The 23,732-nt window shown below is 44.1% G+C and overlaps 1 protein-coding gene across 2 annotated transcripts in view; it reads right to left on the minus strand.

Moving 5' to 3' along the window:
* LOC124555744 (b(0,+)-type amino acid transporter 1) overlaps nt 1-23,732 on the minus strand; it is a 593,057-nt gene that overhangs the window by 235,620 nt on the left and 333,705 nt on the right. The gene's annotated exons all lie outside the window — the stretch shown is intronic.

Genomic DNA, 23,732 nt, shown 5'->3' on the forward strand with positions numbered 1-23,732 from the left:
AGCAGTTAGTGCTTACACTGATAGGAGGGTTATTCATTTAATTTTCCTAATCAGCTCTGTCATTTGTATAATTTTCGTTCACTTGCTCACACTTATGTTCGATTCGTCATTTCTCATGCGCTGGATAGTAAATTGAAACTGAACACTCTCAGGAAATAAATAAATAAATATCTAAGGAGACCTATCTATCGCTTGCACCTTGGTCCCGCATTGTGCACGGGGTTGCGTGGTTAAATCGGATTTGGCATGTTAATGTGAAGAGGTGGCCGGATGCCCTTTCTGCTGCCATCCCATACCCCAAGGACGGAATCAGAGTACCCCATCTGTCTGCGTCTAGTGTAAATCATGGAAAAGTGCGGATGTGTGCCAAATGTCTGTGAGTCGTGTAACTGAGGCGGGACGTGGGGACCAGCCCGGTATTCACCTAATGGGTGTGGAAAACCGCCTAAAAACCACATCCAGGCTCGTCGTTAATCCGGCAGGCTGATTCTATCCGGGGCCGGCGCGCCTACCCGAGTCCAGGAAGCAGCGCGTTAGCGCTCTCGGCTAACCTGGCGGGTAAAATATCTAAGAAGACCGTTGTTTTGTTTTTAACGATATGGAGTGAATGAACACCATTATGGCACCCAATCATGCTACAGTAAAAAATACTTGTTTGATTGGGAGGTAGATTGCTGAATTAGGCCTAAAGAAAATGAATCAAAAAACATTACGTAAAAAATAACGTCTTTTGGCTTTCACCTGTGTTCTTTTTATCATGGCTATCGATTTTTATTAATGTCTGAAGTGGCACGTCTCTAAGGAAAGAAGAAAAACTTAAGACTACACACAAGGCATGGTGTCAGGCGGACATCAGAAACAAGGCCAGCGACAAGCTGCTGAGGGAGTTGCGGTGCTGTAGTGGCTAGGCGAGGGCAACACCCTCGGGCAACAAGGTGACTTGCAGACACCGGCATACAGCCAGAATGTTACCTTCGGAAGAGACAGAGAAAACATCTCTATAGGAGAAACTTGCACAAAAATCCCGCAGAAACCACTACACAAACGGCCAGTGCAGGGGGCTAAGACAGTGATTACCAGGAAGCAGTACAACAGCCGAGTCGCCGGTACTAGTCACTACAGAGCGACACATTGACTTTGAGATCTTAAACCTGTGACAGTTTTATACACACTAGAAGTAGGAGAACTGAGTTTCCGATAAGTATCCACCAACAGTTATTATCTTGTGTTCCTGCTTGTTGGTAAAGAACAAGCTCCTTAGAGTTTGTCTCTAGTAGTAACAACGGGTATTAGCTGATATCTTCTGTGTGCCAGAATACAAAGAGGAACAAGGGCTGCTTCACACTTGTCTTCTATTGTCGGAACGAGCTGCAAGCAAAGTGCTCAAGTCTTGTAGCGAAAGTTGAAACTCAGGAACTGGGAGTTGCTGCAAAGGACTGACGTATAGGGTGGGCGTATTCATTTACACACATCAAAAAAAGTTTTGCATCACTTCGGTTCCGAGAGTCCTGGAACCTGTACAGAAAATTGGAGTAGAGATCAACATAAACATGATTTCCGCCCTTTCTGTTGCTCATGGAATTCACTCGTTGCATGTTGTACCACCACACAACGAGACATTCAGAGGTGGTGGTTCAGATTGTTGTGCACACGGGTACCTCTAATACCCATTATCACGTCCTCTTGCATTGATGCATGCCTGTATTCGTCGTGGCATACTACCCACAAGTTCATCAAGGCACTGTTGGTCCGGATTGCCCCACTCCTTAACGGCGTTTGGGTGTAGATCCCTCAGAGTGGTTGGTGGGTCACGTCGTCGTTAAACAGGCCTTTTCAATCTATCCCAGGCATGTGCGATAGGGTTCATGTCTGGAGAACATTCTGGCCACTCTAGTCGAGCGATGTCGTTATCCTGAAGGAAGTCATTCACAAGGTGTGCACGACAGGGGCGCGAATTATCGTCCATGACGACGAATGCTTCGCCAGTAAGGTGTCGATATGGTCGGAGGATGGCATCACGTTTCGTACAGCCGTTACGGCGCCTTCCATGACCACCACCAGCGTACGTCGGTCCCACATAATGCCGCCCCAAAACAGCAGGGAACCTCCACCTTGCTGCACTCGCTGGATAGTGTGTCTAAGGCGTTCAGCCTGACCGGGTTGCCTCCAAACACATCTCCGACGATTGTCTGGTTTAAGGCATATGCGATACTCATCGGTGAAGAGAACGTGATGCCAATCCTGAGCGGTCCATTCGGCATGTTGTTGGGCCTGTCTCTACCGCACTGCATGGTATCGTGGTTGCAATGATGGACCTCGCCATGGACGTCGGGAGTGAAGTTGCGTATCATGCAGCCTATTGCGCACAGTTTGAGTCGTAACACGACGTCCTGTGGCTGCACGAAAAGCATTATTCAACATGGTGGCGTTACTGTCAGCGTTCCTCCGAAACATAATCCGTAGGTAGCGGTTATCCACTGCAGTACAAGCCATTGGGCGGCCTGAGCGAGGCAAGTCATCGACAGTTCCTGTCTCTCTGTATCTCCTCCATGTCCGAACAACATCGCTTTGGTTCACTCCGACACGCCTGGACACTTTGCTTGTTGAGAGTCCTTCCTGGCACAAAGTAACAATGCGGACGCTATCGAACCACTGTACTGACCGTCTAGGTATGGTTGAAGTACAGACAACACGGGCCATGTACCTCCTTCCTGGTGGAATGACTGGAACTGATCGATTGACGGACATCTTCCGTCTAATAGGCGCTGCTCTTGCATGGTTGTTTACATCTTTGGGCAGGCTTAGTGACATCTCTGAACAGTCAAAGGGACTGTGCTGTGATACAATATCGACAGTCAATGTCTATATTCAGGATTTCTGGTGACCGGGGTGATGCAAAACTTTTTCATGTGTGTATTTGCAAAGGTATTAAGTCACTGTAAAACACGTCTCCGAACAAGGTTGAACAATCGGAAAATACACGGTCCAGACACATTAATATGATCGCCGCCTATGTTCGACGTCAGTGTGCAATAACCACTCACAGACGGCAGGTGGAAGCACTAACACCGACACGAAAACAAGGCAGTCGTAGTCGTAAAGCTCAAACGCAGCGATTTATTTGACGTCCAGAAGGGCATTATCATTGGCTTTCGGACCAAGGGTTGTAGAGTATCCGAAGCGGCTAACTTCGTAAACTGTTGCAGTGCAGCCGTTGTTATGGTACACCACGCGTGGCAAAATGGCGCTATCCAGAACCGGCGCCAAGGCGACTGTGGTGCATCGCGGGCCATACACAACAGGGCTGAACGATAGCTGCGGAGATGTGTCCTACTGTTGAGAAACTCGCCGCTGCCAACAGTGTCTTCTCAACGACCGTTCAGCGAACGTTGCTGTGTTAGGACCTCCGCAGCAGGGGCCTGGTCCACGCGCCCGTGCTGACTGCTGTTCATCGGCAACACAGGCTGGAATTTGCACGGCAGTACTGCAACTGGATGTCGACTGAGCGGCGACTGGTAGCCTTTTCAGATGATCGCGTTTTAAACTCCTTGGCGCGTACGGCGTGAAACGTGTGAAAACAAATATCCCGGCCGCGCAGGATTAGCCGAGCGGTCTGGGCGCTGCAGTCATGGACTATGCGGCAGGTCACGGTGGAGGTTCGAGTCCTCCCTCGGGCATGGGTGTGTGTGTTTGTCCCTAGGATAATTTAGGTTAAGTAGTGTGTAAGCTTAGGGACTGATGACCTTAGCAGTTAAGTCCCATAAGATTTCACACACATTTTTTCAAATATCCTGCAACAGTCGGTGGAAGAGTCCAGCCTGACGGAGAGAGCGTTATAGTCTGGGTAATGTTTTTGTGGCATTCCCTGGATGATCTCGTCATTCTGGATGGTACAATGGATTAACACAAGTATGTATATATTAAACTTCCTGGCAGATTAAAACTGTGTGCCGGACCGAGACTCGAACTCGGGAACTTTCTCTTTCGCGGGCAAGCGCTCTACCGACTGAGTTACCCAAGCACGACTCACGCCCCGTCCTCACAACTTTAATTCCGCCAGTACCTCGTCTCCTACCTTCCAAACTTCACAGAAGCTGTCCTGCGAACCTTGCAGAACTAGCACACAGTTTTAATCTGCCAGGAAGTTTCATATCAGCGCACAATCCGCTGTAGAGTGAAAATTTCATTCTATGTATATATTGTTCGAGACCATGTCCACCACTAAATTCAGTTGATTTTTCCTGAGCACGATGGCATCGACCAGAAAGGATAATGATACATGTCACACAGCTTAAACTGTACATGCGTTGTTCGCAGAGCACCAGTATGAGTTTAGCGTACACTACTGGCCACCGAACTCCCAGAATTTGAACCCAATCGAGAATCTGTGGGACCATCTTGATCGAGCTGTACGGGCCATGGATTCTCAACCGAGAAACATAGCGCAGCTGGTAACGGCACTGGAGTCAGCCTGGCTCCACATGTCGGTACCTTCCCGAAACTCACTGACTCTCTTCCTGCACGTCGTACTGCACAAGGACTTCTGACAGTTGATCCCATTAATATCACTGGACAGTGTAAATTGTCCTCAAACTGCTCAAATGGTTCAAATTGCTCTAAGCACTATGGGACTTATCACTTGAGGTCTTCAGTCCCCTAAACTTATAACTACTTAAACCTAAATAACCTGCCAGCCGGGGTGGCCAAACGGTTCTAGGCGCTACAGTCTGGAACCGCGTGACCGCTACGGTCGCAGGTTCGAATCCTGCTTCGGGTATGGATGTGTGTGATGTCCTTAGGTTAGTTAGGTTTAAGTAGTTCTAAGTTCTAGGGGACTGATGACCTCAGAAGTTAAGTCCCGTAGTGTTCAGAGCCATTTTTTTGAACCTAAATAACCTAAGGACATCACACACATGCATGCCCGAGGCAGGATTCGAACCTGCGACCGTAGCAGCCGTGTGGTTCTGGACTGAAGTGCCTAGAACCGCTCGGCCACCGCGGCCGGCCCTCAAACTGCATTCTTAACTGTTTGCATCCTTATTCACTTCCTGAGGAGCCAAAAACTTCTCCTCTCTGTTCCAAAATCACACGTAAATGTAAATGACGTCGACTAGGGTCTCCCGTCGGGTAGCCCGTTCGCCGGGTGCAAGTCTTTCGATTTAACGCCATTTCGGCGACTTGCAAGTCGATGGGGATGAAATTATGATGATCAGGACTACACAATACCCAGTCCCTGAGCGGAGAAAATCTCCGACGCAGCCAGGAATCGAACCCGGGCCCTTAGGAAAAGGATTGTCGTTCCGTCGCGCTGACCACTTTTTTTAAATTCTCATTTTTTTCGATACTGTTCGTTACATTTGTTCGTTGGGGATGTCCCATGACACCCGCTCAAGTTCAGTGTTGAGCCGTTGACTCAGTTTTTTATTGCAGAGGACAGCTAACTAACCCTCTGACCGAACACGCTGAGTTACCGTGCCGGCAGCACTCAGCTACCGCGGCCGGACAAATCACTTGTGCTAAGCATCGAAGGAATCTTTCTGCTTCTCACTGCGTTAAAGGTACCTTAGTAGCCCTCAGCCCACATTTTCGTCAACGTTTATTGCGTCAGCCAGGCCACACCTTCGCCCAAACCTAATGATAGGATCTGTGCTGGGACGCGACGTATCATTGCAGACCTCTCTTCTAACGCGGCACACATAGTAAATAAACGGAATGTTACGCAGTAGTGTGTCAAGATCAACTGTAAATTTCTTCCAAAGTTTTCTGTCCCCGAGGGACAGAACCGTAATTACCTAAGAGTCTCAGAGTAGAAAACTAAAAGACGAACGGTGTAGAATAAGCTGGGTAGGAACCAGGAGTCTCTGCACAAAGGTCTGAATGTCTCAAAAATAGAACTTCGGTCTCGCTAATTACCTAAGGCGGCAAGCGTAGAGACGGAGCAACATGTATTCGTTGTTTCGCAGTTGGAATGAGTAACGTGTGCGATGTTTAGCTCAGCCAGTGGCCTTGGTGGAGGCAGGTCGCGATGTTGATGCGGGTCCCACTGTTTAGTGCGCCGTTCATATTAGGGCCACAGGAGCCGCCTTTGATGCTGCCAGTTCTACGAGGTGCTCTATCAACAAACAAGTTTTCCCGTGTTTGGAACAGCGGGTGAAACGCAGCTAGTGACATGCCGCTCGATAGGAGTTGGTCTGTTCAAATCCTGGTGGTGGAAGAAATTTTAGCAACAATGACAGGTAGGAGAGGTTGTTACTGCTCACTAAACGGTGCATTAATAAGCTGAACTAAATCTCAGACCTCTCCAAAATGCGTGAAAGAGCGAGGGTATCTATCGTCGTTGATGACGAACGTTCCGTTATACTTCACGTGATGTCTGCAAGATGCAGTTACTAATCAGACATCTCGCAGAGGCTGGACAAAGTCACTATCCAAACACCTACTCTAAAAAACTTCTAAGAACACTTTGTAATATGCCCAAGGTGTCCACAAGCCCAGGCATGAACACAAAAACTCACTCAGTGAGATAAAAAACAGAAAACCAGCAACAGAATAACCACTCTCAGGATTCAAACTAATTTTCCTTAAAATGAAGTATAACTGCTGCCTTAAATGTCATTTGTCTAAAATCGTAAAGAAATTCAACTGAGTATACGGTTCTCGGTACAAACTGTGAATTTGAAAATAAAGTCATGAAACAAGGATGCATTTTATTTCTTCTTATACAGGCATGTGGAAGAAACACCTCATTGTATAATAACGACCATAACTGCGCACACCAGGAACCAGAAGATAAAGGGCTACCCAACAACGCTTTGGTCTTTTTGTTAGCTGTGGACCATAGCTCTTCCCCGAGCTGTAACTTACACTCATTCTTCTCGTACTCGTTTACAATGAGCCTCGTTTGTTTCTTTAGTCTATTCAGAACTATTTTTGGAAATGTCACATTCCTCGGTATCTTAATTTGTGGTCCCCAATTCTTTAAGATCCCGTTCAACATCAGGATCAGCAACAGAACTTGTTTCTTTTCTCCACAAAATACGTAGATGTCTGCTTGGGTAGCGTATTTGGGCTCATTTATTACTTATTTACCTATTGTTTATTATTATCCATTATTTATATTTATTTACTATTTAATTAATGATTCCAGAGAATCAGTTCTCCATTTCCGCATGGTGCATGTCACCTTTACCACGTCCAAGTATAGTTCGTTCACCCTGTCTTATCGGGGTAATGAACTTCTTTCAGTGTTTCCTTTCCCTGACTTCTAAATTCTCTTCCAGACGGTAACAATTCATTGCCAGGCACTCCGCTGTGCCAGAGATTCTGGCCGGCTGACTGTACGGTAGTGTCTCAGTTTGTCGGTAGGCATGGATCATGTGTTGTAAACACATATAGTCTGCTTGTACACCATTTCAACCCTCACAATCATAGATGTCAGTGTTTATTTCTCAGTGATGTTCCGTTTTATCGGCGATCGTAGGTACTTGAGCTTTCGTACCCACCTGACTGTACCTCATTTACATCTAACTCTCCAGACGCTGGCAAAATATTAGCTATGTACTTCGTTTGCTCATAGATATGGAGGCTCTTATTGGTCGCTTTAGTTTCGAATGCATTGACTTGTTTTGTGAATGAATATAGGAATTCGGAAAGATCGTAAAATCATCTGCGGAACATAGGCAGTCGATTTTCAGGTCTATGCTTCCTACAAATGTATTTATTTATTTGTAATAGTATTGTCTTTCATGACGCCGAATCATTACAATTTCAGGTGAGTCAAACTATATTTTTCTAAGATGTCAGATGTAATGTCAGGGTCACTGTTACATTTTTAGGAGAAAATAACATTAGAAAATGTGTACAAACTTTTGTGCGCAGTATCGCAACACAGAGAGAGTGTCTGTGTTGTATTAAGCTTTATATCTCTTGACATTCTTGTTACAGCACACACAAGGGATAGCCCCAGGAATTTGGCATGTGAACAGTGCTGTTGCGTGCGTGCCATAGCTGTCTCACTGCACACTTCCCCCACTTCACACCACATTCTCTGAGCGTGAGGAGGGTGAAGAAGGGGAAACAGCAAACGCGCTGCATTTAGGTGGCAATACAGTCGCACTACATACGGCTTGATTTAATATTTCTCAACAACATAGGTCACAAACAAAACAAATTTTCAGTATTCTTTATTTTTTTCTCGCTGGAGGCATAGTATAATTTTTATCTGATACAAACTCTCGGCATATGCCAGACGCAGACAACTTCACAGATTTTTACACTCAGGTTGACACTTACTGTGACTTATTTAATTTCACACACAAAGCTAATTGAAATATTCCATCACGTTTGCAACCTTATTGTGGAGAACACTGAACACCCCTGGATAGTTTTAACGTAAAATAAGTTGTCTTTTAAATGGGGATTTCACCACAAGTCAAGCTGTTTCGCCGGCCGGAGTGACCGTGCGGTTCTAGGCGCTACAGTCTGGAGCCGAGCGACCGCTACGGTCGCAGGTTCGAATCCTGCCTCGGCCATGGATGTGTGTGATGTCCTTAGGTTAGTTAGGTTTAATTAGTTCTAAGTTCTAGGCGACTGATGACCTCAGAAGTTAAGTCGCGTAGTGCTCAGAGCCAGCCAAGCTGTTTCATATACACATGCACAGGGGCGCTTGCAGTTGAAATGACAAATGTTCTCGAAAACAGCTCGAAAACAGATGTAATATTGTCAGTGAGCTCAAGAGAAAATTATCCTCATAATTCTTTCAAGGTACAATGAATTAATCAAACCTCACGTTTTCTTCGGCCTGCTTATGGAAATGGACAGTGTTTCTTGTGACAATTTGTCCTTTCCAGAATGCAATTTTCTTTTTAAATGCATGCCCATCAGCTCAGAAATACACTACTTTTCACCTTGCAATATCTTACTGTGGGCAGTGTGCAGTCACGGTCACGTAAATTCCGATGTCTCCAATCCATTCTAGATGTTCTAATTTTCGTTCCTGTTCTCCTTTTTCTGTTGTAAATTCAACAATAGCGGGTTCTAAATCGAAAAATCGTTCTAGGCATTCGCCTTGACATAACCGAGATACTTCGCAGTTATATTTGAAGTCTCCATACTCTTCGAACAATTCCATCGAAAACTGTTGCAGCTAACAAGGGAATAATGCGTGAGACTTCAGGAAATTCACTATCCGTACTAAGAAATTTCATCAGATACTCCATTCCCGCAAATTTAGCACAGAGTGCTTCTTGATGCACAGAACAATGAATCCCGTCGGTCGATTATGGTAATTTTTTGTTCTTTCATCGTCAACTAAGTCTTTAAAGTCTTTCTACATTGTGCTGTAACGTCGTACCGTAGCAGATTTGCGATACCCGTCGATTATGCCGTTGTATATCTACAGGGTGATTCAAAAAGAATACCACAACTTTAAAAATGTGCATTTAATGAATCTTGCTGAAATATGAATTGTTGTGCTTCTTGTTCGAGCTGAGGGAACAGCCAATTCTCTAACATCTCCAGATACTGTAGTCCAGTTACAGTAGCACCTTCGAAGAAAAAGGGACCAAAAACTTTATTGGCTGAAATGGCGAACAAATGTACAACTAAATGAAACTTTATAGCTCCCTTAATTCGCCGACAGATAGTGCTTAGCTCTGCCTTTTGTCGTTGCAGAGTTTTAAATTCCTAAAGTTGTGGTATTCTTTTTGAATCACCCTGTATTATGCGATACTGACAACTCTTATACGTCTTTTCTGTCATTATCATTCATTTTTAAAAACTTGTGAAGTTGGATCTCTAGACTACCTCTTTTTGTAAAAGCAGACACTGAACCTAGTAACTTCCTTGGTTCAAATGGTTCAAATGGCTGTGAGCACCATGGGTCTTAACTTCTGAGGTCATCAGTCCCCTAGAACTTGTAACTACTTAAACCTAACTAACCTAAGGACATCACACACATCCATGCCCGAGGCAGGATTCGAACCTGCGACCGTAGCGGTCGCGCGGTTCCAGACTGTAGCGCCTAGAACCGCTCGGCCATCTCGGCCGGCACTTAATTGGTACCAAGATCAAATAGCTAATGATAAACGGCGCTGACACCACGTTTCTGCCTAAGTGATGAAAGTCGTGCCGATCAAAAAATGGCGTACCGCAATGAGAAAGGAAATGTCGGCAGTACTGAGTACTCCTTTCTTTCAGGAGTGCTAGTTCTGCAAGGTTCGCAGGAGAGCTTCTGTAAAGTTTGGAAGGTAGGAGACGAGGTAATGGCAGAATTGAAGCTGTGAGGACGGGGCGTGACTCGTGCTTAGGTAGCTCAGTTGGTAGAGCTCTTGCCCGCGAAAGGCAAAGGTCCCGAGTTCGAGTCTCAGCCCGGCACACAGTTTTAATCTGCCAGGAAGTTTCATATCAGCGCACACTCCGCTGCAGAGTGAAAATCTCATTCTGGAGTACTGAGTACTCCCGGGAAGGACAGCAAAAGCCCGCACGTCGCGCTCGTGCAGTTGGGCACGCCGTGGCCGGTCCTCCATAGAGTTGCTCGTGGTCAACACTGAGTATAAACCAAAAAGTAATTATGTCTTCAACTACGCGAGTTTCTTGACTAGGCACACCATATCGAAAATATTTGACTTCTTGTTTTGCATACCAAAACAAAGGATCTTCGATTGTCTTATATCGGAAGCTCTCCCCCTTCATTAATAGACTCACGTACCAGCAAAAGTCCACCAGTAAAATGATCAAAACCGAGAAATACACACTCTAAGGAAAAAAAGGCAAAAACCGACGCACCACGAGAGAATTGTCCTAATGGGGCAGAAATCGGTAGATGTGATGTACATGTACATACAGACCAATGATTACGTTTTCAGAAAAATTGGATGATTTATTCAAGAAAAAAGGCTTCACAAATTCAGCAACACAACAACGTGTTAGTCCATCTCTGGCCCTGATGCAGGTAGTTATTCGGCTTGGCACTGATTGATAGAGTTGATGGATGTTCTCCTTAGGGATGTCGTGGCCAAACTCTGTCCAATTGGCGCCTTAGATAGTCAAAATCCTGAGCTGGTTGGAGGGATGTGCTCATAATCCTCCAAACGTTCTCAACTGCGGTGATATCTGGCGACTTTGCCGGACGAGGTAGGCTTTGGCAAGCGCGAAGATAAGCAGTAGAAACTTGCCGTTTCCGTGCGTCATTATCTTTCTGAAATGTAAGCCCAGGATGGCTTACCGTAAAATGTAAATGTTGCGTGACTAGGGCCGCCCGTCGGGTAGACCGTTCGCCGGGTGCAAGTCTTCCGAGATGACGCCACTTCAGCGACTTGCACGTCGATTGGGATGAAATGACGATGATTAGGACAACACAACACCCAGTCCCCGAGCGGAGAAAATCTCCGACCCAGCCGGGAATCGAACCCGGGCCGTGAGGACTGACATACTGTCGCGCTGACCCCTCAGCTACAGGAAAGGGGGGGGGGGGGCGGACTGGCTTACCGTGAAGAGTAATAAAACAGGGTGTAGAATGTCGTTGACGCATCGCTATGCTGTAAGGGTGTCGCGGATGACGACCAAAGGGGTCCTGCTATGAAAAGGAATGACACCCCAGACCTTCACACCCGGTTACCGGGAAGTATGGCAGGCAACAATCAGGTTGGTATCCCACGGCTGTCCAGGATGTCTCCAGACACGTCTTTGCTGGTCATCAGGGCACAGTTCGAAACCCGAATTATCAGTCAATGAGATTCCTTGCCGAAGATGTGTTTGGAGACCCCGCGGACAGCGGTGAGATAGCAACCCGACTGTCGCCGCCATTGGGTCCGAGTGATAATCTCAGTTAGAATTCCTATTTGTAGCAGGACCGTTTTGGTTGTTATACGCGGCACCCACACGGCTCGTGAATTCGACGATCTAGCGTGCCAATTGGACAGAATTCGGCACAATATCCCTAGGAAGACATCCAATTACTCTATCAATTAATGCCAAGCCGAATAACTGCTTGCATAAGGGCCAGAGGTGGACCAATGCGTTATTGACTTGCTCAGTTTGTGAAGCTGTTTCTCTTGAATAAATCATCAAATTTTTCTATAATGGCCGCTACGGCTGTAGGTTCGAATCCTGCCTCGGGCATGGATGTGTGTGATGTCCTTAGGTTAGTTACGTTTAAGTAGTTCTAAGTTCTAGGGGACTGATGACCTCAGCAGTTAAGTCCCATAGTGCTCGGAGCCATCTGAACCTTTTTTTCTGTAATTGTAATAATTTGTCTGTCTGTACATGTACATCACATCTACCGATTTCCCATTCGGATAATTCCTTCGTGGTCCGTAGTTTTTTTATGTCTTAGATTGTACATGAAAACAATCAATTTGAGGTATAAAACACTTCAGTGTTGTAAATGTGACAGCCCACCTATCAAGAAGCATGAAAATATAAAGATTTGAACGTATCGCCAACTACAGTAAAAGTTGCTGTGCCTGTGGCACGGACGCCGCAAATAGTCTGTTAGATTTCAGAGAGGAGTAAATTTAGATGGAATTTTCGTCAGAAATCTGTAGACTGGCAACGTAACAGAAATAACCAACCGCGAGCTCCTCTGTCGGTGATCGTCATAATACCGGTCAAAATACAGCGATTCGGCCTGCATCTAGAAGCGTAAACGATTACGTTCATTTTGTTAGCAGTACCATCTATCTCCACCATAACAGCCAAAATGTCACTAGAGCCTCTGAAATATACAGGTATGATCAGGTAACGCTGCTTTAAACGTATAGCAACGTGTATATAACGAAAATTTACATCCGCATTGAGCTTCTGGTTAGCGTTAAACACTTTAAACTCGGTTAACACACGAAATTGGTTTCTGTTGATCTTTTGATACACGTACTGTCAGACATCGGGTTGTCTTGCGCATACCAAGAAATAAATTATCCGAAGAAATACAGCTCTAAAAACTGTTTATGTTATTAAATGACGACGAGATGATATGCTGTAACAGGTTACGTTAATCCATAGGAGATTTCCTGGCAAAAGCGCTAAGCACAGAGTGTAAAAAGAATTGTTAATGAATAAAAATTAAAATAATCCGAACCCTTAAGTAGCAAATACTTAGCTTTGTTAACTAAGAATCAGTCATCGAGTGTGCTTTATTTTTATTTGTTTCACCTAACGAAATCAGCCAACTGTGTGCTAACAGGATATGTTCAAAGCTACGCATACCGAACAAAAAATTACTCACCGTCAGTAAACATCCGGCTAATACCGTGTAACGCTCTCATTGATTATCTCCTCATGTCGGCGAGGAGAAGAGTCTACAAATTTCTCGAAGTAACGGTATGCCTTATCCAGCTGATCTGGATCCTGTAGACCTACTAATCTGCGAGGGTGTTGGCTGCTACTTTCACCCGCTGTTCCAAATAGATGCTACGGGATTCACAGTTCCAGTCGGTGGGTGATAGAGTGCCTGACTTTTCATCAAACAATGAACGTAAGTGTGTGACACTGTGAAAAAGTTGTCTACAGCATATTCATCTTAAATCATAAAATCTGATTTGAAGAATATTCGCATCTGAGGTTCACGTTAACTGAACTAAAAATCTGCTACCGTTGTAAATAACGTATCTTTGTACAATATTTACAGCGGCAGTGGATTTTTAATTCAATTATCATGCAGAAGAAAGTGCAACATTTTGTCACCATAATGATTAAATAAGTATACTGGTTCATGTTCGCTGTAAGCTTAACGGGTGGGCCCGTCGGCCGCCGTGGCCGAGCGGTTCTAGGCGCTTCAGTCCGGAACCACGCTGCTGTTACGGTCGCAGGTTCGAATCTTGCCTCGAGAATGGATGTGTGTGACGTCCTTAGGTTAGTTAGGTTTAAGTAGTTCCAAGTCTAGGGGACTGATGACCTCAGATATTAAGTCCCATAGTGCTTAGAGACATTTGAACCGAGTGGGCCCAAGTCATAGTAGGAAAAGGAAAGAAGAAAGATTAGAATTTAACGTGCTGTCGACAACAAGATCACTAGAGACGGAGGATAAGCTCAGCTTAGGGAAGGAAATCGGTCGTGCGCTTTGAAAGGAACCATCCCGGCATTTGCCTGAAGCGATTTTGGGAAAGCACAGAAAACCTAAGTTTGGAAGGTCGGACGGTGATTTGAAATGTCATCCTCCCGAATGCGAGTCCAGTTTGCTAACCAGTACATCACCTCGCTCGTTCGTCATGGTACGAAAAACACTCGCAAAGCATCACAGAATTACCTCCGGCTGAACTACAGCCTCCACACACTGTGGGTTAAACGCCTCAATGACTAACACCATAAGCCGTTTGTCTAGTCGATGCCTTGCATCATTTGGAAAAAAGGTTAGCCCGCTACGCTTTGAACCACACGACAAGCCTCCAGTCAGCTACAATCCCTGTTATGTGTTGTTTGGCCCATCAAAGACGTGAAGCTTTATGTGCTGATGTGATGAACGGCCTATTGCGAGGTACCAGACTAAAAATTTCCATTGCATGCAGTTGCCTTCGCAACGTTCACTCGTGAACGGGTCCAGATGGACCTGCATTGACTGACAGTACGAATTCCTGTCGGGCTCGAATCCGATTGTCAATGACAAGGCGTGACATTCGCTTCCGATACCTGTCGGTTGGGTACGCCGTGTTAGATGGGTGGTAAGCCATTCTTTTTAGACATGCTGGATAGGCTGCTTTCGTACACCAAAAAATCGGCAAATTCATTCTACTTTGTGATCTTGAGCACGTGTGCCATTGTGCAACGCTACACGCCGAGACATAATACTGCGATGATTCCTTACAATCCACTGTCTCATACACGCTACTTCACTTTCATCACTTATATGATTGGCATTGGTGGATGGTCACATACGCGCATGGCCTGGTACTAGTTTCGGACCATCTGCAGCGCTCCAAAGCGACAAGTGTGCACTTTTAAGAGGGGGGGGGGGGCACAAATGTGTTGCCTGGTTAGCTCATAAAGTAATGGAAGATGTAGCATTCACAAATTTTATCGAAATGATCGAAAATCATACAGAACCACTATAAGTTGCCATGGAAGACCTCTGTCCTTTTTATCAATTATGCGTGTCACAGAGCATCATGAGACAGTGATTTCCTTTTTAATCGCAGAATCTGTGTACTGTACATTACGTCAAGAACGCAACTGGGGGCAGCGCAACTTAATACCTACAATTTAAACACTGGCCAGAAGATCCAGTGTGCAATAACATAATACTACAGCTCATCCAACATCTGGATACTTGTACAGTGTCGGAAAAATATCGCTGTTAGATGTCTGAACCACAAACAGCAAAAAATGGTTCAAATGGCTCTGAGTACTATGGGACTTAACATCTATGGTCATCAGTCCCCTAGAACTTAGAACTACTTAAACCTAACTAACCTAAGGACAGCACACAACACCCAGCCATCACGAGGCAGAGAAAATTCCTGACCCCGCCGGGAATCACAAACAGCAGCTGATGACGGTAGAATGGATACAGATAAATATTTTAAAGTGTTTAAAATTCGTACTCGTGGACGTTATTGAAACCAATGACAGCAGCTCGTGGTCTTGTGGTTAGCGTTGCTGACTCTCGACAAACGGGGCACTGGGTTCGATGTCCGGCCGGGTCGGCGTGTGCTTGTTGTTTGTTCTCATCATCATTTCATCATCATCGAAGCGGTGGTCTAGTGGCTAGCGTTGCTGTCTCTTGATCACGGGGTTCCGGGTTCGATTCCCGGACGGGTTGGGGATTTTCTCTACCCGCGGACTGGGTGTTTGCATTGTCCTCATCATTTCATCATCATCATTCGTGAAAGTGACTAAATTGGACTGGGAAAAAAATTGGACTTTGTATAAACGGGAACTTTGTACGGGCGCTGATGACCGCGCAGTTGAGCGCCCCACTAACCAAACATCATCATCATCATCATCATCATCATCGACGCACAAGTCGTGGAAGTGGTATCAAATAAAAAGACTTATAACAGCCGGTCGAACATCCCAGGTGGGGGCTCCCGGCCAATAATGCCATACGTACGTTTCATTGTAACGAAAGATAACAAATTTCGACGATTGCCGGCTACAAACTTTCGCAAGGCGTCGTTTTGACACTACTTCCACAGGTACTGCGAGCGCGGTGGGTTAAACTATGGTTTCGATTTTTAGAATTCTGTTATTAAACTATGGTGAGTCTTTTCCTTCCTTAATCCAATTACTTGACTCATACTTCTCCAGAGCAAGCTTGTCAGTTTAAACTTTGACCATAATTGCTCTACGTCCATCATATTACAACTAAAAGATGCCCATTTATTTTATAACGAGGATGCTAATGACTGCTTATCTGCATTTTCCATCATAAAAATTCCCCTGGCTTTCTTGATGGATGTGTGAACTTCAGTAACCATCGTGGCTGTCATGAAAGCGTGATTGCTAAACCCAGTCTGTATATTGACATTGGCGATCAGATCGGGCATCTTTGCAGTTAGGAGGTGTAAAATATTATCATTCTTGGATGTGTGGCTCGAAGACGTTTTGGGCATTAGAACACAGTAAGCAGTGTCATCACTTCTGTCTCTATGCTGTTCATTTTTGGAACACAATCTACGACCAGCGTAGAGGCAGAAGTGATGACGCTTTCTGCAGGACCTGATTTGTTTGACTGATGGGGCTGCTAAGTGCTGTACCACCTACTGTACTCCCCTGACTTAAGCCCTCGTAAGTTCAACTCCTGGAGGATGTCGTTATCAGGAGAAAGAAAACTGGCGTTCTACGGATCGGAGCGTGGAATGTCAGATCCCTTAATCGGGCAGGTAGGTTAGAAAATTTAAAAAGGGAAATGGATAGGTTGAAGTTAGATATAGTGGGAATTAGTGAAGTTCGGTGGCAGGAGGAACAAGACTTCTGGTCAGGTGACTACAGGGTTATAAACACAAAATCAAATAGGGGTAATGCAGGAGTAGGTTTAATAATGAATAGGAAAATAGGAATGCGGGTAAGCTACTACAAACAGCATAGTGAACGCATTATTGTGGCCAAGATAGATACGAAGCCCACGCCTACTACAGTAGTACAAGTTTATATGCCAACTAGCTCTGCAGATGACGAAGAAATTGAAGAAATGTATGATGAAATAAAAGAAATTATTCAGATTGTGAAGGGAGACGAAAATTTAATAGTTATGGGTGACTGGAATTCGAGTGTAGGAAAAGGGAGAGAAGGAAACATAGTAGGTGAATATGGATTGGGGGACAGAAATGAAAGAGGAAGCCGCCTGGTCGAATTTTGCACAGAGCACAACATAATCATAACTAACACTTGGTTTAAGAATCATGAAAGAAGGTTGTATACATGGAAGAACCCTGGAGATACTAAAAGGTTTCAGATAGATTATATAATGGTAAGACAGAGATTTAGGAACCAGGTTTTAAATTGTAAGACATTTCCAGGGGCAGATGTGGACTCTGACCACAATCTATTGGTTATGACCTGTAGATTAAAACTGAAGAAACTGCAAAAAGGTGGGAATTTAAGGAGATGGGACCTGGATAAACTAAAAGAACCAGAGGTTGTACAGAGATTCAGGGAGAGCATAAGGGAGCAATTGACAGGAATGGGGGAAATAAATACAGTAGAAGAAGAATGGGTAGCTTTGAGGGATGAAGTAGTGAAGGCAGCAGAGGATCAAGTAGGTAAAAAGACGAGGGCTAGTAGAAATCCTTGGGTAACAGAAGAAATATTGAATTTAATTGATGAAAGGAGAAAATATAAAAATGCAGTAAGTGAAACAGGCAAAAAGGAATACAATCGTCTCAAAAATGAGATCGACAGGAAGTGCAAAATGGCTAAGCAGGGATGGCTAGAGCACAAATGTAAGGATGTAGAGGCCTATCTCACTAGGGGTAAGATAGATACCGCCTACAGGAAAATTAAAGAGACCTTTGGAGATAAGAGAACAACTTGTATGAATATCAAGAGCTCAGATGGAAACCCAGTTCTAAGCAAAGAAGGGAAAGCAGAAAGGTGGAAGGAGTATATAGAGGGTCTATACAAGGGCGATGTACTTGAGGACAATATTACGGAAATGGAAGAGGATGTAGATGAAGATGAAATGGGAGATATGATACTGCGTGAAGAGTTTGACAGAGCACTGAAAGACCTGAGTCGAAACAAGGCCCCCGGAGTAGACAATATTCCATTGGAACTACTGACGGCCGTGGGAGAGCCAGTTCTGACAAAACTCTACCATCTGGTGAGCAAGATGTATGAAACAGGCGAAATACCCTCAGACTTCAAGAAGAATATAATAATTCCAATCCCAAAGAAAGCAGGTGTTGACAGATGTGAAAATTACCGAACTATCAGCTTAATAAGTCACAGCTGCAAAATACTAACACGAATTCTTTACAGACGAATGGAAAAACTAGTAGATGCCAACCTCGGGGAAGATCAGTTTGGATTCCGTAGAAACACTGGAACACGTGAGGCAATACTGACCTTACGACTTATCTTAGAAGAAAGATTAAGGAAAGGCAAACCTACGTTTGTAGCGTTTGTAGACTTAGAGAAAGCTTTTGACAATGTTGACTGGAATACTCTCTTTCAAATTCTAAAGGTGGCAGGGATAAAATACAGGGAGCGAAAGGCTATTTACAATTTGTACAGAAACCAGATGGCAGTTATAAGAGTCGAGGGACATGAAAGGGAAGCAGTGGTTGGGAAGGGAGTAAGACAGGGTTGTAGCCTCTCCCCGATGTTGTTCAATCTGTATATTGAGCAAGCAGTAAAGGAAACAAAAGAAAAATTCGGAGTAGGTATTAAAATTCATGGAGAAGAAATAAAAACTTTGAGGTTCGCCGATGACATTGTAATTCTGTCAGAGACAGCAAAGGACTTGCAAGAGCAGTTGAATGAAATGGACAGTGTCTTGAAAGGAGGATATAAGATGAACATCAACAAAAGCAAAACAAGGATAATGGAATGTAGTCTAATTAAGTCGGGTGATGCTGTGGGAATTAGATTAGGAAATGAGGCACTTAAAGTAGTAAAGGAGTTTTGCTATTTGGGGAGCAAAATAACTGATGATGGTCGAAGTAGAGAGGATATAAAATGTAGGCTGGCAATGGCAAGGAAAGCGTTTCTGAAGAAGAGAAATTTGTTAACATCCAGTATTGATTTAAGTGTCAGGAAGTCATTTCTGAAAGTATTCGTATGGAGTGTAGCCATGTATGGAAGTGAAACATGGACGATAAATAGTTTGGACAAGAAGAGAATAGAAGCTTTCGAAATGTGGTGCTACAGAAGAATGCTGAAGATTGGATGGGTAGATCACATAACTAATGAGGAAGTATTGAATAGGATAGGGGAGAAGAGAAGTTTGTGGCACAACTTGACCAGAAGAAGGGATCGGTTGGTAGGACATGTTCTGAGGCATCAAGGGATCACCAATTTAGTATTGGAGGGCAGCATGGAGGGTAAAAATCGTAGAGGGAGACCGAGAGATGAATACACTAAGCAGATTCAGAAGGATGTAGGTTGCAGTAGGTACTGGGAGATGAAAAATCTTGCACAGGATAGAGTAGCATGGAGAGCTGCATCAAACCAGTCTCAGGACTGAAGACCACAACAACAACAACAACAAGTTCAACTCGATTTCCAAACTGAAGGAAACACTTCACGGCATTCGCTTCAGAACTGCTACAATTTCTTCGGGCAATAGACCGCGCCACTCGAACTGTCAACACAACTGGCACTGCTAAGAGTATCCTACGACTTCCAAATCCCTGGCAACGGGTTATACACAATGCTGTTGACTACTTTGTAGGTCAGTAAAACTTTGAAACACGTATCAATTTTGTACGAGCTGTAAATAAATAGTTGCTACTATTAAAGCTCCAACCCTCGTACATCCATTTAAAGATTACAAAGAAACTCACCGTGAGAAAGTTCTGATGAATAATGTGCAATTGGAGAGATTTCGATAAATGTTTGGTAGAAGCACCCAGCGGTTCTGTTTAGTTGCAAAGTACGAATTGAAATATACTATGATGGTCCATTATGACCTTTAGACCGGACTGCGAAGACGCATACCGACTCACTGTAGCCCCGTGCTGTGAAAAGGCTCTGACTGAAGGTGCGCCGTCACTAGCTCAGCTTGAAACAAGATCCTCTCGAAAAGGTTAGCCTGACATTCCACTAGTAGGTCTTCAGTGCGAGTTCTCGCCCTTAGGAATCGCTCTGTGTTACGAGGCCTAACGAAGTTAATAACGAATGAAATTTGATTGTGCCAACGAGGACTCTCAGTCCTTTTTCGGATAATAAACCGATATTTTGTGTCAAAACAAATACAGTTGAAAGTTAGATTATCACAACTGACACGAATACGTAAATTCACGAAGTTAATTACTGGGTGACCGATTTATATCGATAACAAGATAATCCGTTTCTAACGACGTCGTCGTCGTTGATAGATTAAACCATAATCTTCCTTCTCTGATAACAAAATGGAATATGAAATTTCCTTTGAAAAGAAAAAAATACTCTTTTATGCGTAAATATACAACAAAATACCAATTTTCTGAAATAAGTACTTTTCTTTACAGAGCTGTACTCACTGTCCACAGAAGTATCTTATAGCTCTGACCGTAATTACGCAAAACAACTCTTATTTCTGCTGGTAATTCTTGGCTGCTTAACATTTCTTTCTGTTTGCCACCCGATAGGATGCAACGCTTTCCTCAATCCAGTGTTTCTGTACCGCTTATGAAAAACAGTAGCACAAACACGACATCGCTGGAATTTTATGTGTCTGCTTTTAAAATGCCTGCCTTATAAAGCTGTTCCCACAGTAAAATTTTGTCTGCATTACCCATACTCAGAGAGACTGCAGCAAACGGAATTAAACTAATAAAATATTAAAATAATGTAAGAAAGAAGAATAGCGACGGAATCCGTTTAATCCGTTGAGGTACGATATGTAGCAATGCGTCAGAAATTTTTTGAAATGAATGAAAAGAACCCAAGGAATATTGAGGGTATTCAGACCAGTTGTCAGTCGTGTGATTATTGACACAACGCGTTTCGGGGCAACATTATCCAGTTTTCAAGTGCTTAAAAAATTTGTAACTGTATCTCGGGAACGGTGGATGCATCGGCTTGTGATGTTTTATGGTTTGGGTTGACAATGCACGTGTGCATCTTGTTTGTAGGTTTGACGAGGCCTAAATAGACCGAAACATGATGAGGCAATAATAACACGATTGACTTAATATTGCCTGAATAACAGTTGTATGATGGCTTCACATCAGTAATCCAAGGAAGTAACTAGCTACTGATGTCCTATACGGTCTCCGTACGGTACTCGTTACTGCTACAGTATGGCAGTGAGAAACATGCATATAGTGGCCGAATTCTGACTGACTCACCGAACGTCATCTGTACTACGTATTTCATTCTGTTATTGTTTAATGAAGTTGCTTTACGGGATCGCTCTTATGTCGAATTTATTCAAGTGATGTTTGTGTTCAAGTACCTAATTTGTTTCAGTTCTTTTGTGGACATCTCCGCAGAGAGGTGTGATCAAAAGTCAGTAGTGAATTTATGTAACAGCTTTTGGTTATGCAATACATACCATGAATTCATATAAACTTATCAGTCAGTTTATTAACTGTTGCATTTCTCCCTTATCAAAAATCTTTACTACGAGAAAATACACTCTAAGAAAAAGAAACGACGCACCACGAAGTAATTATCGAAATGAGACGGAAATCGGTAGATGTGACGTACATGTACAAACAAATAACAATTTCAGAAAAATTATATGATTTATTCAAGAGAAAGAGCTTCACCAATTTAGCAATTATGCAAGCAGTTATTCGGCTAGGCATTGATCGATAGAGTTGTTGGATGCCATCCTTAGGAATACCGTGCCTGACCCTGTCCAATTGATGTAACAGATCTTCAAAACCTCTAGGTGGTTGGAGGTCCCTGCCCGTAATGCTCCAAATGTTCTCATTTGGGGAGACATCGGGCAACCTAGCTGGTCAAGGTAGGGTTTGGAAAGCACTAAGACGAGCAGTAGAAACACTCGTAGTGCTGTAAGGGTGCTGCTGTGAAATTAAATGGGATCCCTGAAGCTTACTCCTGATTGTCGGGTCGCAGTGGGTGACAGTCACGTTGGTATCCTACCGCGGTTCGGAGTGTCCTCAGACACGTCCTCGCTGGTCATCAGGACTTGGAATCTCACTGACTGGAATAGAATTGTCTTCAGTGATAACTGCCGCTCTGAAATAACTTCCTTCCTCATCCTTCCCTAATCCGATGATACCGATGACCTCACTGTTTGGTCTCTTTCCCCAAGCAACCAGCCAACCATACAATCGCAGACACAGCCAGTAACAATAAAACCAAACAAGTATGCGCATTGTTTAAGTCGCGAGACTTGCATACACCGATTTCAGTTCACCTGCGGACCCTGCAGACTTGGTCTTTCCGTGGTTTCTGTAAATGGATTGCGGAAAAATGTCTAGATGGATCCTTTGGAAAGGACACGCCTGATATTCTTCACCATGTTCGGCCAGTCGTTAGATAGTTCCTTGCTAATGTGACGTTAGACCGCACATCTCCATCTAAGTGACTACTCTGCAGTTCACAACTAAGGCCTGACAGAGGGTTCATCGAACCACCTTCAAGCTACTTCTCTACCGTTCCACTCGAAAAACGTACGAGAAAAACGAATACCTAAGTTATTCCGCGTGAGCCCCGATTTCTCTTGCTTTATTAGAATGATCATTACTTCCTATATAGGTGGGTGCCAACAAAATATTTTCGCATTCGGAGGAGAAAGTTGGTGATTGACATTTCTTGAAAACATCCTGCCACAACGAGAAACCTCTGTTTTAATGATTGCCACATCAACTCGCCTATCATATCCGTGATACTCTCGCTCCTGTTCTTTGAACCTTATCGATGTCATGCGGCCGGCCGGTGTAGCCGCGCGGTTCTAGGCGCTACAGTCCGGAACCGCGCGACCGCTACGGTCGCAGGTTCGAATCCTGCCTCGGGCATGGATGTGTGTGATGTCCTTAAGTTAGTTAGGTTTAAGTAGTTCTAAGTTCTAGGGGACTGATGACCTCAGATGTTAAGTCCCATAGTGCTCCGAGCCATTTTTGATGTCATCCGTAAATCCTGTCTGATGCGGACCCCACACCGTGCAGCAATACTCCGTAGTGTAGGGAGGCTCTTTAGCAGACCTGCTGCATCTTGTAAGTGTCCTGCCAATAAATCGCAGTCTCTGATTAGCTTCCCCCACAACATTATCTATGTAATCGTTCCAGTTAAAGTTACTCGTAATTGCAATCCTTAACTATTTAGTCTAATCAATAGCTTCTAGATTTGTGTGATTTACAGTGTAACACTAATTTAGCAGGTTCCTTTTAGTACTCATGTGGATGACTACAAACTTTTCATTATTTACAGTCTATTGCCACCTTTCGCATCATATAGATACCTAGCCAAAATCATTCTGCAATTGGTTCTGATCATCTGAAGACTTTTTGAGAGACAGTAAATGACATCATCATCTGCAAGTAATCTAAGAGAGTCGCTCAGATTGTCTCCTAAATCGTTTATATAGGTTAGGAACAGCAAAGGGCCTATAACACTTCCATGGAGAACGCTACGTTACAGTACGCTTGTTCGCCCACTGCTTGAATTCTGCTCAGCAGTGT

Source organism: Schistocerca americana, chromosome X (assembly GCF_021461395.2).
Source record: "Schistocerca americana isolate TAMUIC-IGC-003095 chromosome X, iqSchAmer2.1, whole genome shotgun sequence".
NCBI lineage: Eukaryota > Metazoa > Arthropoda > Insecta > Orthoptera > Acrididae > Schistocerca > Schistocerca americana.